This window comes from Protopterus annectens, chromosome 4.part0 (assembly GCF_019279795.1).
Source record: "Protopterus annectens isolate FY-2018-M chromosome 4.part0, PAN1.0, whole genome shotgun sequence".
Classification (NCBI taxonomy): Eukaryota; Metazoa; Chordata; order Ceratodontiformes; family Protopteridae; genus Protopterus; species Protopterus annectens.
Window position 1 is genome coordinate 883,356,271 of NC_056733.1, and position 13,864 is coordinate 883,370,134.

General features: G+C 44.1%; 1 protein-coding gene across 4 annotated transcripts in view; it reads left to right on the top strand.

Annotated features, from left to right (window-relative positions):
- The window catches only part of CABIN1 (calcineurin binding protein 1), a 4,301,447-nt gene that overhangs the window by 1,708,149 nt on the left and 2,579,434 nt on the right, over positions 1-13,864 (top strand). The window lies entirely within an intron of this gene.

Consider the following 13,864-nt stretch of genomic DNA (forward strand, 5'->3'; position numbering starts at 1 on the left):
CAGACTGCATATGAGGAAACTACAATGGTACCTAAAGAGCGTATGGTCTCAACACTGTCAAAGTTTGGAAACAGTTATACCACTAATTCCTTGCCTACAACAGGAGTTTCGATGGTGGGCACAAGCTTGTCACCTCAACAAGGGACAGCCTTTCACTCAACCCACAGCCAGGCAAACACTGACAACAGATGCATCGGATTACGCCTGGGGAGCACACATGGCAGGAAAATGTATCCAGGGAGAGTGGCCCACAGAGCAAAGACATCTCCACATCAATCAAAAAGAGATGTTAGCTGTACAAAATGCTGTTATGGCTTTCAAGGACCTACTGCATCCAGGACAATTACTACTAAAGACAGACAACACCACAGTTATGTGGTACATAAGCAAGGAGGCACACACTCCTACCCCCTATGCAGACAAGCCATGACCTTGTGGAACTAGCTCTAAACTACCAAGTTCATCTGCAAGCACAATTCCTGCCAGGAGAGAAAAACACACTGGCAGATGACTTAAGCAGAAACATTATGGACCCACACGAATGGAAACTGAATCCACAAATATTCAGAATGATAGCACAAAATGGTGGAGCCCGGACATAGATCTGTTTGCTTCCCCAAAGAACTGCCAATTACAGAAATTCTGCACAAGGAGCTACCATCCGCAAGCTTGGAAAGTGGATGCCCTCTCATTCAGCTGGAAAAAACTACAAGTGAATGCTTTCCCCCCTTTACCTCTCCTCCCAAAGGTACTCATAAAAGCCAGGCAGGAAGAGCCAAAAATGATACTGATTGCACCAGCACTGGTACCCAATCTTAAAGAACTTAGCACAAGAACCACCCTGGATTTTGCCTCAAATCCCAGAGTTGCTGACACAGCACTACAATCAGATACTTCACAGCCAGCTAAAGACCTTAACCTAGCTGCATGGAAAATTCTCTAGTCAAGCAAGCAATGCCTCTCTCCAAAGCTGTTATGGATGTCATTCTGGAGGCCAGAAGGCCTAGCACCAGCAAAGCATACTCTGATAAATGATTCTATGCCTAGAACCAAGTGCACAGCCTTGACCCTCTTGTCCCAAGCATCCCTCAGATACTGCAATACTTAACTGAGATACTGGGCAAGGGCCTCTCTTTTTCATCCATCAAGATCCACGCCTCAGCTGTCTCTGCTCATTACAACACGGATCCACCAATTTTTTCTAATCCTTTGCTCAAACAATACCTCAGAGGGGCTAGAAACATAAGACCGCCCCATAGAGCACCTACACCAACTTGGGACCTCAACTTTGTTTTGTAGAAATTAGCTCTACCTCCTTTTGAGCCAGCTAACACAGCAGAAATAAAATACATCTCTTGGAAAACTGCTCTGCTACTGGCAATTACAGCAGCACGAAGAGTTTCAGAATTACAGGCACTAATGGCAGTGGAACCGTTCCTCATCTTCCACCAGGACAGGGTGTCTTTAAGAACTAACCCTACGTTCATGCCAAAGGTTGTATCAAGTGTGGCTCTGAACCAAAACTATTCACTTGCCAACTTTTTATCCAAAACCACAGAACAAAGAGGAGAAATTGCTACATTCTTTGGACATTCACAGACAGTTACGCTTCTACTTGGACAAAACCAAAGCTTTCAGAAAATCTGAGCAATTATTGGTAGCATACGCTGCAGGAGCACAGGGAAAAGCCATTTCAAAGCAGACTATTTCAAAATGGATAGGACACTGTATACGTTTCTGCTATACCCACCATGGGAAACCTGTACCTAGCAGCATTAGATCTCACTCCACCAGGGCAACAGCCACTTCAACTGCTACCTCAGAGGAGTACCTACCAAAGATATTTTGGAAGCAGCAACATGGAGTTCTGTGCATACCTTCACCAAACATTACCATTTGCCTTTATACTTGAAATCCAGAGCTGGCTTCGCCACTGCTGTACTGCAGGGCCTTATAGCCACCCCTAATGCCTTATAGATCCAGCCACCCTACCTCAGCTTTGGGATTCCACCCAAGTGTAATGACTGCAGCAGTGTAACACGATGAACATAGTATAGTTTTGTACCTACCATAAATGTAGATGTTCGAGTGTTGACACTGCTGCAGTCCATCTTACCCTCACTCCTTCCCCTTTTACTTTTTGGGACTTACCTAGGACATCTACCCTTTTTACCTATGGGGAGTAACCTAAAAATGGTTGTTTGCTTTTCTTTTGTATTGTTTACTAGCAATTTGAATTGCCTACCTATTCGGGGGCACCTGACATCTGGGGTAAGAAAAACTGAAGAAAATGGCATCGGCTGCATCTTATATACCCCTGTCGCACTGACGTCAGGGAGGAGCCGACAGCAACTGACGCTGGACCAAGACTTTGGAACTCTGGCCGACTGTGGGGACCGCCTGACGGCAGGATAACCCAAGTGTAATGACTGCAGCAGTGTCAACACTCGAACATCCACATTTATGGTAGGTACAAAACTGTACTTTACTCCTTGGGTTGATAAAATATGCCTGACATGTTTACAATACTAAAGGGACTAGAAATATTTTTACTGCCTGTACTTTACTATGTCCATCATCAAGAACTTCCAACCAGGTCCTCCAAGCCATTTCTGAAATGGACTCCTACACTGACCATCCTAGATGCAGCCATTTGGTCCTCTGTACACACCTTTACCAAACACTACATTTGGGTGCCCTGTCCAGTGCTAGAGATGGTTTGACCTTTGCCATCCTTCAGAACCTGCCCTCCCAGCCACAGGACTCTGTGCCACCTACCCAATAAGGAAACTTTGGAAGTCTTCCCAAAAATTGGTATTGCAACATTGACTATGATGTACATAGTACAGTTGGGATAATTCCAGATGTTTGAGTAGATCAGTGTTGCAGTACCATTTGCCTTCTTCCTACCCTTCTTCTCTTCTACCCTGGGGTTGGGGTGAGTATCTTGCCTATTCATCATCTCCCTGCCTGCAGTCTTGTTATCAGTAGGGTCAGTGGGGAAGGTCCTTCTCTACCTGAAGAGCATTGGACTTTGGTACCTCATGCAAGAAAGATTTGAAGATGGCACTGGCTGACATATACCTGTAATGTCCTAATGCTGGACACTGAAAGACATCCACTGGATGGGGATGGTAAAAGACTCTGGTATTTGAGACAACAGTGGGCTTCTGCATGGCAGGAAGTTTCAAAAATCAGTGCTGCAACATTGATTTGCTAGAATATCTATAATTATAGCAAGTTATCTACACAACATTACTTTGTGTGAAATTGAAAAAGGGGGATACAATGAGGAGAATGGGAGGGGGGAACCTAGCAGTATGTTGAAAATGTGAAAAGTAGTATCTGAGAGCAAGTTAAAAATAAGAGGAGTGAATGAGAGAAAAGATCAACTTGACAGCACCCATACCCCATCCATTGTATGGGGTTCTGTCCCCACATCCCCTTATTAAAAATATTTATTAAATTCACAGTAACAAAACATGGATACTCTGAGTAGTGTCTACAGGATCAAAGACAAATTCATTGATATAAGTTACAGTTGACTGCACAAGAGTCTGCTATAGCAGGATTCTATGGCCAATGACATGTTTTCTACCCATCAGCAAAATGTGCATTAAAAACTGCTACACTTTGTGTAAGACATGTATTTTGATGGTACCGAGGGACAAAACCATATGATCTAGCAGTCTCAAGTATATGTGCACTGGGTACAAGTAATGACTGTAGAAGAATGTTGATCATATCTGATGTTTGTAACCCAGAATAATTTTACTGTCCTATGTGTATTTGCTGTGGTGATGGGTCTTTCTGCAGCCATTTCTTAATGTGTGGTGTGTCTTCTCCCATACCCGCACTAATTTAATACTGTCACTTTGAAATTGCATGACTTCTGAATTGAGTGCATGAGGGTGATGTTTTTCTGGCATTTCTGTGTACAGTAATCGTCATGGATACAATGGTAGACTCTAATGGTGATATCCCATTCTGTTGCTGTAGCTATTTATAATGTGGTTTATCCCGCAAGTTGGCATGATGTTACATATTTTGTGAATGCTGGCTTGCCTATCTCTTTTCTTTATTTTTATTTGTATTAACTAAGTAGAAACCAGTAGGCATGAGGTGCCTTTTTGCAAGCCCGATCATAAATCACTGCTGTGTTAAAACAGTTTAATGTTACAGTCTGCATTTGGATGTAAAGAAACTCAAATGTGGGACAGACAGTTTATTTGTTAATTGGCTCCTTCTAGGACCCTTTTCTGCAGTGACCTGGGCAACAATAGTAGAGGTAAATGTTATATTCGTACTTTGGACTGCTTTGATTGCAGTCTGCCAAAGGCCATCATCTTTGGAAATGGGAGGAAACTAGAGTTCCCAGACTTCGGAAGCAGAGATCTTATTTTTTTATTCATTTTATTTTTGTCTCATCCTTAGACAGTGGCTCAGTATAACTCTGAACATTGCTGTTCAAAATAATAATAATAATAATACTGTCAGTGACTAGACAGCTTGCTTGTCTTTGGTGCTGAAAGACCAGAAGACTGTGGGTTCTATTCCCACTCCAGGTGATTGGTTTAACTTTCAAGTTACCAACACTGCAGTTCAGCATTATGGGTATGCTGCAATTGAGTGTGCCATCCTTCAAGTGGAGATGTTAAACCAAGGACCATTCTGCTTGAGTTACTGGTAACTCAGATGAATATAAAAGTTCAGAATGTCAAAAGAGTATGGGAAGGTTCCACAATACCAGGCCACATTTTCAAAGTAGTATAAATACCACTTCAGGTCTACCCCGAAATGAGGCTAACCCAGTCAAGGATAGATGGATGGATGGACAGATGAGAGTTTTCTGGCAGATCACCTTTTCTGCAGTGACATCTAGTTCACACATTTTGCTGTATTGTGTAGTGAACTTGCACAAGGTGTCTGGTTTTATTGCTGTCCTCTTGGGACTCTACTGTCAAAACACTCTGTGGAATGCTATTAGTAAAACAAAAGTCATGGTTGAGATAGCTTAGATATTACAGACAAAAAGCTAATTGGAAGCCAAATATTGATTAAATTAAAATAGCTGTTAACTAAGTTGTCCATTATGACATCCTAACCAGAAGTATCACTTCTTCCATGTTGCAAAGTACTTATCAATGAGGTGTAGGCACCCATAAAAGGAGATACTAAAGTTGGCATGCTCAATTTTGATGTGGTGATGCAATAACCAGGCTTGATAAAACTAATTATTTACTGCTACGACATTATCCAATGTCCGATCTGCAGGGTCCCCTCCTTGCTTTCTTTCTTGCTAGCATTGTTGTTGCACTTATTTGGACAGCAGAATTTCTGCAGAGAACTAGAATGCGCTTCACTGAGAGAAGCGACTACACTACTGATGTTTGGTACATTGTAGCCCAGCAAATTATTGATACTTCAGGTCTGAAAACTAGATGTCCTTCTATTCTCATGTTGCAATATTCCATACTCTTGGGTTTTCATGTCTTGCTGCCCGAATGTCTGGCCAGTTTATAAAAACTTCTAGTCATTGCAGGGTATGTGGGACGTGTGGCATTTGCTAAGGTAACGTGAGCCATAAAAGTGATGTCTGCACATACCAGACCTCAGAACTTTTCTGCCGCCATCGGATTGAAATTTCTAAGACAAGTACCCCATTGGGGATGTTTTGATTATCATCGTGTTTCACTGTTGCAGTCATTACATTTGGGTAATCTGCTGGCAGGTTGCCCTCTATCGGCCTGATTAACAAAGTCTTGGGTCCTGCGTCGGTTGCTGTCTCTTCTTCCATGACATCAGGTCGTCAGGGGTATAAAACATGCAGCCGACACCATTACATCAGTCTTTCTTGCAGCACGGTGCCCGAAGCAGAAGCAGTTCGCAAGTGCCTGTCGGCTGACTCCTGAAATTTTCGTTTTCGAGTTTCAGAACTGAAGTCTTAAACTAAAAGCTATGTACCCCATTGGGGAAACTTTTTCTTGCTCCTTACCGATGTCAGTAAAAGTTAATAATCGTATTACTTGTGGGAAGCAAATAACTCATAAGGACTTTAATTTGTACTGTATTCCTTGCCTAGGCACTGACCATGACGTACCTTGTTGTCGGTTTTGTGCTTTATTTAATCAGCGCACTATCCGTTGTCTGTACATTTTTGCTTCAAAATATTTCGGTTCTCTGTTTAATTATCCAGAAATGACGTCGGTTAGCCATCCGACTACCGGAATACCGAAAAAACGCAAAGAAAAAGAGATGTCCAAAGCTGCCGATGATGCTTCTTGTAAGCCAGTCGGTAGTTTGCTGGTACTCAGTGAGGTGCTTTCGCAGCCGCTGATACCTGCTACCTCTGATTCACAGGCCTCTACTGAGACCCATTCAGAGTCCGGTATGCCGCGAGATGCTTCACATGTGGAACCCGCTGATGTCTCTACCTTGGATGGGTCCGGAGCCGCTGAGCAGGCTCCGACTTCTGAGGGTGTATTCAGGCCTACAGACTTGCATATTAAACAGTCCAACTTCAGTGCTAAGGCCTAAATCTCGATCTATGTCTAAAAAACCGACTCCCAGGCCACATGTTCAGGCCCCAATACGTAAAAAACAAATGATCAAAATGGCTGAAGATTTAATTACTCTAATCAGGGGTAGTCAACCCCCCCCCCCCCTCCAAGGGGCCTAGGATTGAATTTGACTATGAATCTTCTTAACAGGACTGTTTCTTCTGACTCTTCTAATGATCAGGATTTGTCCATACCTACTTATGAGGACTCTGATGCAGAGGATTCCATTCCCTCTGCTTCTCTGCCTGAGGATTTCTCTTTTAGGGAATCTTTACATACCTTAAGGGAGCATTTCAACTGGGAAAGTCAGGATTTCTCTGAATCCAAAAAGAGGCGTAGGGATTTCCTTCTTCCTCAGCATAGGCCTTTGGCTATACCTCCTGTACTAGACATTGTTGATGTGTTTTCGGAATCTAGTATGTTCCTTGATTCCTTGCCTCCAGCCCCTAGCAAACCAGACAGGTACTACAGGGCTCCTGACTCCCACAAATTCCTTTTCAAGAATCCTGTTGCGGACCCTGAAACCATTTCTCAGTGGCCCAAGGGCATTAAGGCGTCTACTGCTAAAATTCCTACCCCTTCTGATAGAGACTCCAGGGCGCTGGATAGATGGGGTAAAAAGGTTTATACTTCTGCAGCCTTAGCAATCAGGGCTTTAAACTGTCAATTTCATATGCTAGAATATCAACAGCATATCATGGGACTGCTTAAACAGAAAATTATGTTGACTTCTGACTGTGTGGAGAATAAAGATTTGCAGGAATTATTGCATTCAGCTGAACAAGTTGGCAAACATACTTTGCAATGTGGTTTTGATTCTTTAGAGGCCTCTTGTAGGGCTGCTGTTACTGAGTCTGTGCTTAGAAGGCATGCTTGGCTTAAGGAGCAATCTCTGCCCGATCATGTTAAAGCAAAATTTTTGGATGCTTCTTTACAGTAGGACCGCCTATTTGGCAATAAGGCTGAAGAAGTTCTAAAAAAGATGGAAGATCAAGCTAAATCTGTGCAAACTGTGAAAGATTTCTTACAAGTGCAACCTCCTAGATTTAATAGGCATTGGCCTACTAAGGACTGGTCCTTTCCAGCTCCTTCCAGAGCCACTACGGCCAAACCCAGACATTCCAACAGAACCAGGTTTCAGTCCCAAGGGACGTTCAGAACTAAGCAATGGGGTGCTTCCACTTCTGGAAACAACAAGGCACCACCCTATGGTAAACAGTCTCAATGACTTCCCTTTGAAATTACCAAGCACTTACCTCTTAGCCGCCCCTTTGGGGGGAAAACTGGCTCTTCATTCAAGAAACTGGCAACTTATAACCCAGGACAAATGGGTTTTAAATATAGTGTCCCAGGGATTCAGATTTCATTTCCACACACTGCCAACTCCAAACGGTGGCCAGACCTGCCCCCAAATCAGTGGGCAGAGGCTCAGAAACAAGTTCTTTCCCTCCTAAACATGGGGGCTATTCATCTAGTACCAGAAGAAGAAAAGGGACAAGGTTTCTATTCCAAACTTTTCCTGGTACCCAGAAAAGACAAATCATGGTGACCAATTCTGGACCATTCTACTCTAAACACCTTTCTGGACATTCCAAAATTCAAGATGCTTACTCTTCACCAGTTACTTCCTATGCTAGGCAAGGATGCCAGGTTGGCAACTCTCGGCTTAAAAGAGGCTTACCTGCATATCCCAATCAGGGAATCTTGCAGAAGATTCCTATGCTTCAAAGCAGGCTGCATGCATTATCAGTTCTCTGCACTGCCCTTTGGCTTGTCTACTGCGCCCAGGGTATTCACAAAGTGCCTGGCTCCAGTAATTGCATTTTGCAGGCAAAGAAATATTCAAATATATCCATACCTGGACGATTGTCTAATTCAGGCAGAAAACCAAGCCATTCTTCTAAAACATCTGGCATTTGTAAAAAGAGTTCTAACCTGTCTAGGGTACACCATAAACGAAAAGAAATCTCAACTGGTACCCTCTCAAAAGATTACATTCCTGGGTGCAAGCTTGAATACAACTGCCCAGATGGCTTTCCTTATGCCAGAAAAGCAAATTCATTTGGTGACTTACTTCAAACAGGTGGCCACAAAAACCCTGCTTATCTGCAAGGCAAATACTGCAAGCCTTGGGGTTCATGGCCTCCTGCATTATTCTAATTCCATATGCAAGACTGCATATGAGGAAACTTCAGTGGTACTTAAGAAGCTTATGGAGTCAACATTGTCACAGCCTGGAAACAATGATTCCTATCATACCTTGCCTGCGCCTAGAGTTCCTATGGTGGGCAGAGGCCTGCCACCAAGCAAGGGATTGCCATTCACACCACCCCCTGCCGCCCAAACCCTAACTACAGACGCATCAGACTATGCATGGGGTGCTCATCTGAGAGGGAAGTGCATTCAGGGCAAATGGAGCCCAAATCAATCATATTAATCAAAAAGAAATGCTAGCTGTACCGAATGCACTGACTGCCTTCAAGGACTACCTTCATCCAGGACAATTACTGATAAAGACGGACAACACCACAGTTATGTGGTACATAAACAAGCAGGGGGGTGCACATTCCTACCCCATCTGCAGTCTAGCCATGGCATTGTGGAACACGGCCTTGAGCTACCAAGTACAACTACAAGCTCAATTCCCGCCAGGAAAACAGAATGTTCTAGCAGACGAACTAAGCAGAAATCTCACGGACCCTCATGAATGGAAATTGGAACCATGGATTTTCAACATGTTGACATGCAAATGGGGGAGCCCAGACATAGATCTTTTTGCCTCACCCCAGAACTACCAGTTGGACAAATTTTGCACAAGAACTCATCACAAAAAAGCCTGGAAAGAGGTTTTTCCAGCTGAAGGACAGAGCAGCCAATCAGTCTATGCCTTTCCCCCTCTGCCTTTGCTCTCCAAAGTTCTACTAAAAGTCAAACAGGACAAACCAAAATGATTTTGATTGCTCCAGACTGGCCTCGCCAACACTGGTACTCACTCCTGAACAGTGTGTCACGCATTTCTCCGCGGCACCTGCCTCAGACACCTTCCTTACCGTCTCAACTGGAGAACCAAATTCTGCACCCTCATCTCCAAACATTGAATCTTGCAGCTTGGCTTATCACTTAAATTCCCCCTTAGCATCCCTCAGCAAACCTGTGATGGATGTCATTTTAGAGGCGAGAAGACCTAGTACTAGAAAATCTTATGCTGACAAATGGAAAAGATTCTGTGCCTGGAATCAGTCTCAAGGGATGAGCAGAGCAGTGCCCAATTTATCTCAGATTTTTCAGTACTTAACTGAGATGCTTCACAAGGGCCTGTCTTTTTCTTCCATAAAAATCCATGCCTCAGACATTTCAGCTCATTACAACACAGACCCCCCTCTTCTCTCATCCTTTTCTGAAGCAGTATCTCAGAGGGGCCAGAAACTTGAGACCACCAAGGAGAGCTCCAACCCCTGCCTGGGACCTTAACTTTGTATTTTAGAAACTCACTCTACCTCCTTTCGAGTCAGCTGCAACTGCAGACTTAAAATTTCTTTCCTGGAAAACCGTCCTTTTAGCAAACACTTCAGCTAGAAGGATATCTGAATTACAGGCCCTTATGGCAGTGGAGCCTTTCATCATCTTTCATGCGGACAGGGTGTCACTCGGGACCAATCCATCATTCATGCCCAAGGTGGTATCCAATGTGGCTCTTAATCAGTCCATTCATTTGCCAACTTTCTTTCCCAATCCACAGAACAAGGAAAAGCGGATTCTGCATTCATTGGATGTACACAGACAACTTAGATTCTACTTGGACAGGATTAAATCTCAAAGAAAATCTGAACAACTGCTGGTAGCATTTGCTGCAGGGGCAGAGGGGAAGGCTATTTCAAAACAAACTATTTCTAAATGGATAAGCCATTGTATTCATTTCTGTTTTAAGCATCATGGAAAACCTCTCCCCCAGGGGATCAGATCTCATTCCACCAGGACTTCATCTACTTCAGCAGCCTTTCTCAGAGGTGTTCCTACCAGGGATATTCTAGAAGCTGCTACCTGGAGTTCATTTCATACTTTCACCAAGCATGCCAATCCTTGGCAAAACTGCAATACAAATTGTAGCTTGCTACAGATCCCCCACCATGCCCCAGGATTCCCACTCCTCTTTTCTTGATGTACTGGAAAATATTAGGGTTCAACCAAACACTCTAATAATGGACGACTTCAACTACCCCACCATTAACTGGGAAAACTACTCGCGTACCAACTCCTTAGCGCAACGCTTTCTGTAATTCATAAACTCCAATGCCCTAGATCAACTTATCCACACTCCCACCAGAGGCAACGATATCCTAGACCTAGTCATTACCAACATGTGACCGGTGTTCCACACCTGAAGTCAACTCCTCGTTGGTCCAATCCGACCATAAGCTAATCACCCTTGATATCCACATCCCACCCCCAACCCCCATTAAGGAAACCACAGTAAAAAATGTCTCCAAAGCCAACTTCATGCTTCTTAAGACAGAAGTAGTGAACTTCATGACACCCACGCAGATGGACAAATACAGTTACAACTGCTGAATCCTACACATATGCACTCTATAAGCACTTACATGAGTGCATGGATCATGCTATCCCAAACAGAACCAAGACGCTATCCTCCAAAAAAAGGAAGCCAATCTGGTGGTCCCCTGCCATAAACAAACTGTACAACAGAAGGAAGAAACTGATGCAAAAGAGAGTAAAATCCCATGAGTGGAGGAGCTCCCTGGTCAGCCTCAGTAAGAAGCTGAGATCCCTTATAAGATCCTCCAAAGCTAGCTACAAAAATAAAATTGCCACTAATTCCAAGGACAACCACAAAGCATTCTATAGCTATGTCAAGAATCTCAATGGCAACATCCAGATCTGCTCCGAGTTACAGCACAAAGGCACGAAAATTACAGAACCAACTGATATTGCCAATATCCTGGCAGATAGGTTAAGTGCTAACTTTACCCCCCTCTCACCCCCTAAAGGGCCAATATCTATACAGGAAGAATGCAGAGTCCCTGTAATCACAACTACGCAAGTGAAAGCTGCACTCTCTAAAGCCAAAAACACAGCATCCGTGGGACCGGACAACATCCCAGGCTGCGTTTTACATGAACTTCAGAATGAACTGGCTCCCCACTTAAGCACCATGTTCAATAATAGCCTCGCATCAGGCTTTGTGCCCACTGAATGGCGCACAGCAACAGTTATCCCACTACACAAAGGGGGGAGCTACCACTGATCCCGGGAACTATAGACCTATCAGCCTGACGAGCCTGGTCTGCAAGGCAATGGAACGTATCATCATGGAACTCATAAACAAAGACATTGGTAACCTCCAAACTCTGGATGCCACCCAGTTCGGGTTTGTGAAAGGCAGATCATGCCTCCTGAACCTGATCGACTTCTTTGAGGCAGTCACCAAAGCCGTAGATGAGGGTAAGGTGGTTATCACAGCCTATCTTGACCTCGCCAAGGCTTTCGACACCATCCCCCATTCTGGAATTATAGCTAAACCCAATAAACTAGGCATAAATCCCTACGTCACAAGACGGGTTGCCAGCTGGCTCTCTGACGGAACCCACACTGTAAAAGTTGCAGACTTCAAATCTGACCTCAAACTAGTGACAAGTGGAGTACCACAGGGTTCCGTCCTGGGACTGCTCCTGTTTGGTATCTACTTCTCTGAAGTACAGGCTAACACAGAAGGCCTCTGGCTAATGAAGTTCACAGATGACTGCAAACTAGGAGCCATAGTCAAGTCCCCAAATGATGTGAACATCCTACAGAAGGGCTTCTCTGAGATAGATGCCTGGTGTCAGAGCCATGGCCTCAAGCTCATTGCCAAAAAGTGCAGTGTCATCCCCTTTGGTAAAAACTCTGTACCCATGAACTACCACATAGGCAGCAATCTACTTAACACCGAATGCGTGATAAGAGACCTTGGGACCCAGGTGGACAGTAGTCTCTCCTTTGATAGTCACATCGCCACAGTAGTCAGGAAGTCCTTCTGCATGCACACCTCATCATAAAAGGGTTCTCATCCAGGAAAAAAAGAGGTCATCATTCCCCTCTACTCGACACTCATTATACCCATTATAGAGTACAACGCCCCTTTTGGAATGTACCTCACAAGACATCTGCAGCAGCTGGAAAGGTCACAGAAGTACCTCACAAAGAGGATTACTGGACTCAAACAAATGCCCTACACTGACCGCCTCAAAAAACTCCAGCTTTACTCCATAGCATATCGCCTACTCTGAGGTGATCTCTGCCTAACATATAAAGCTGTATCAAACCCAGAGCTGTTGGACATGCTACACCTAAGGAAATCCCAATCCCTCCGAGCTACACGCTCGAGGGACCTAAACCTTGTCACCACAACAAACAGGACATGCTGGAGGGATAGATTCTGATCCCAGAGACTTCCCATACTCTGGAACAGGCTACCCACCTATGTCAAGCAAAGTTCTTCATTAGCACTCTTCAAGAAAAATCTTGATGAGTGGATGGGAAATAGGAAATACACCCCGGGGATCACTTCTGTGTCTCTACTCGACAGTGGCACAGGAAAATAACTTTCTTGGGTGGCGTAAGCCAGGGAACATTGTTGGCTAGGCTTACGTAGGCTCTTGGGCCGATAGCCTAGTACCTACCTATAAACCTATTATCACTTAACAATGTTCTTTAAATCCAGCGCTGGCTTTGCCACTGCTGTTTTGCAGGGCCTTATAGTTGTTCCTAATGCTGTATAAATCCATCCTCCCAACCTTAGCTTTGGGAATCTACCCAAATGTAATGACTGCAGCAGTGAAACACGAAGAACATAGTACAGTTGTGTACACTTACCATAAATGTAGATGTTCGAGTGTATTCACTGTTGCAGTCCTGGTTACCCTCCTTCCAGCCCCCTAACTTCTTTTTGGCTATACCTCTACTTTCCTTTACTATGCTTAAAAGCCTTTTTGGTGTATTTGCTTTTTTGTTTGAGGTATATCATTGTACTTTTATATTTAATTGCTTCCCATTAGGGGGGTACCTGGCATCTGGGGCAAGAAAAACTGATGTAATGGCGTCGGCTGCATGTTTTATACCCCTGACAACCTGACGTCATGGAAGAAGGGACAGCAACCGACGCAGGACCCAAGACTTTGCTAATCAGGCCGACTGAGGGCTTACCTGCAAGCAGATAACCCAAATGTAATGACTGCAACAGTGAATACACTCGAACATCTACATTTATGGTAAGTGTACACAACTGTACTTTTTAGAGGCAGCTACAT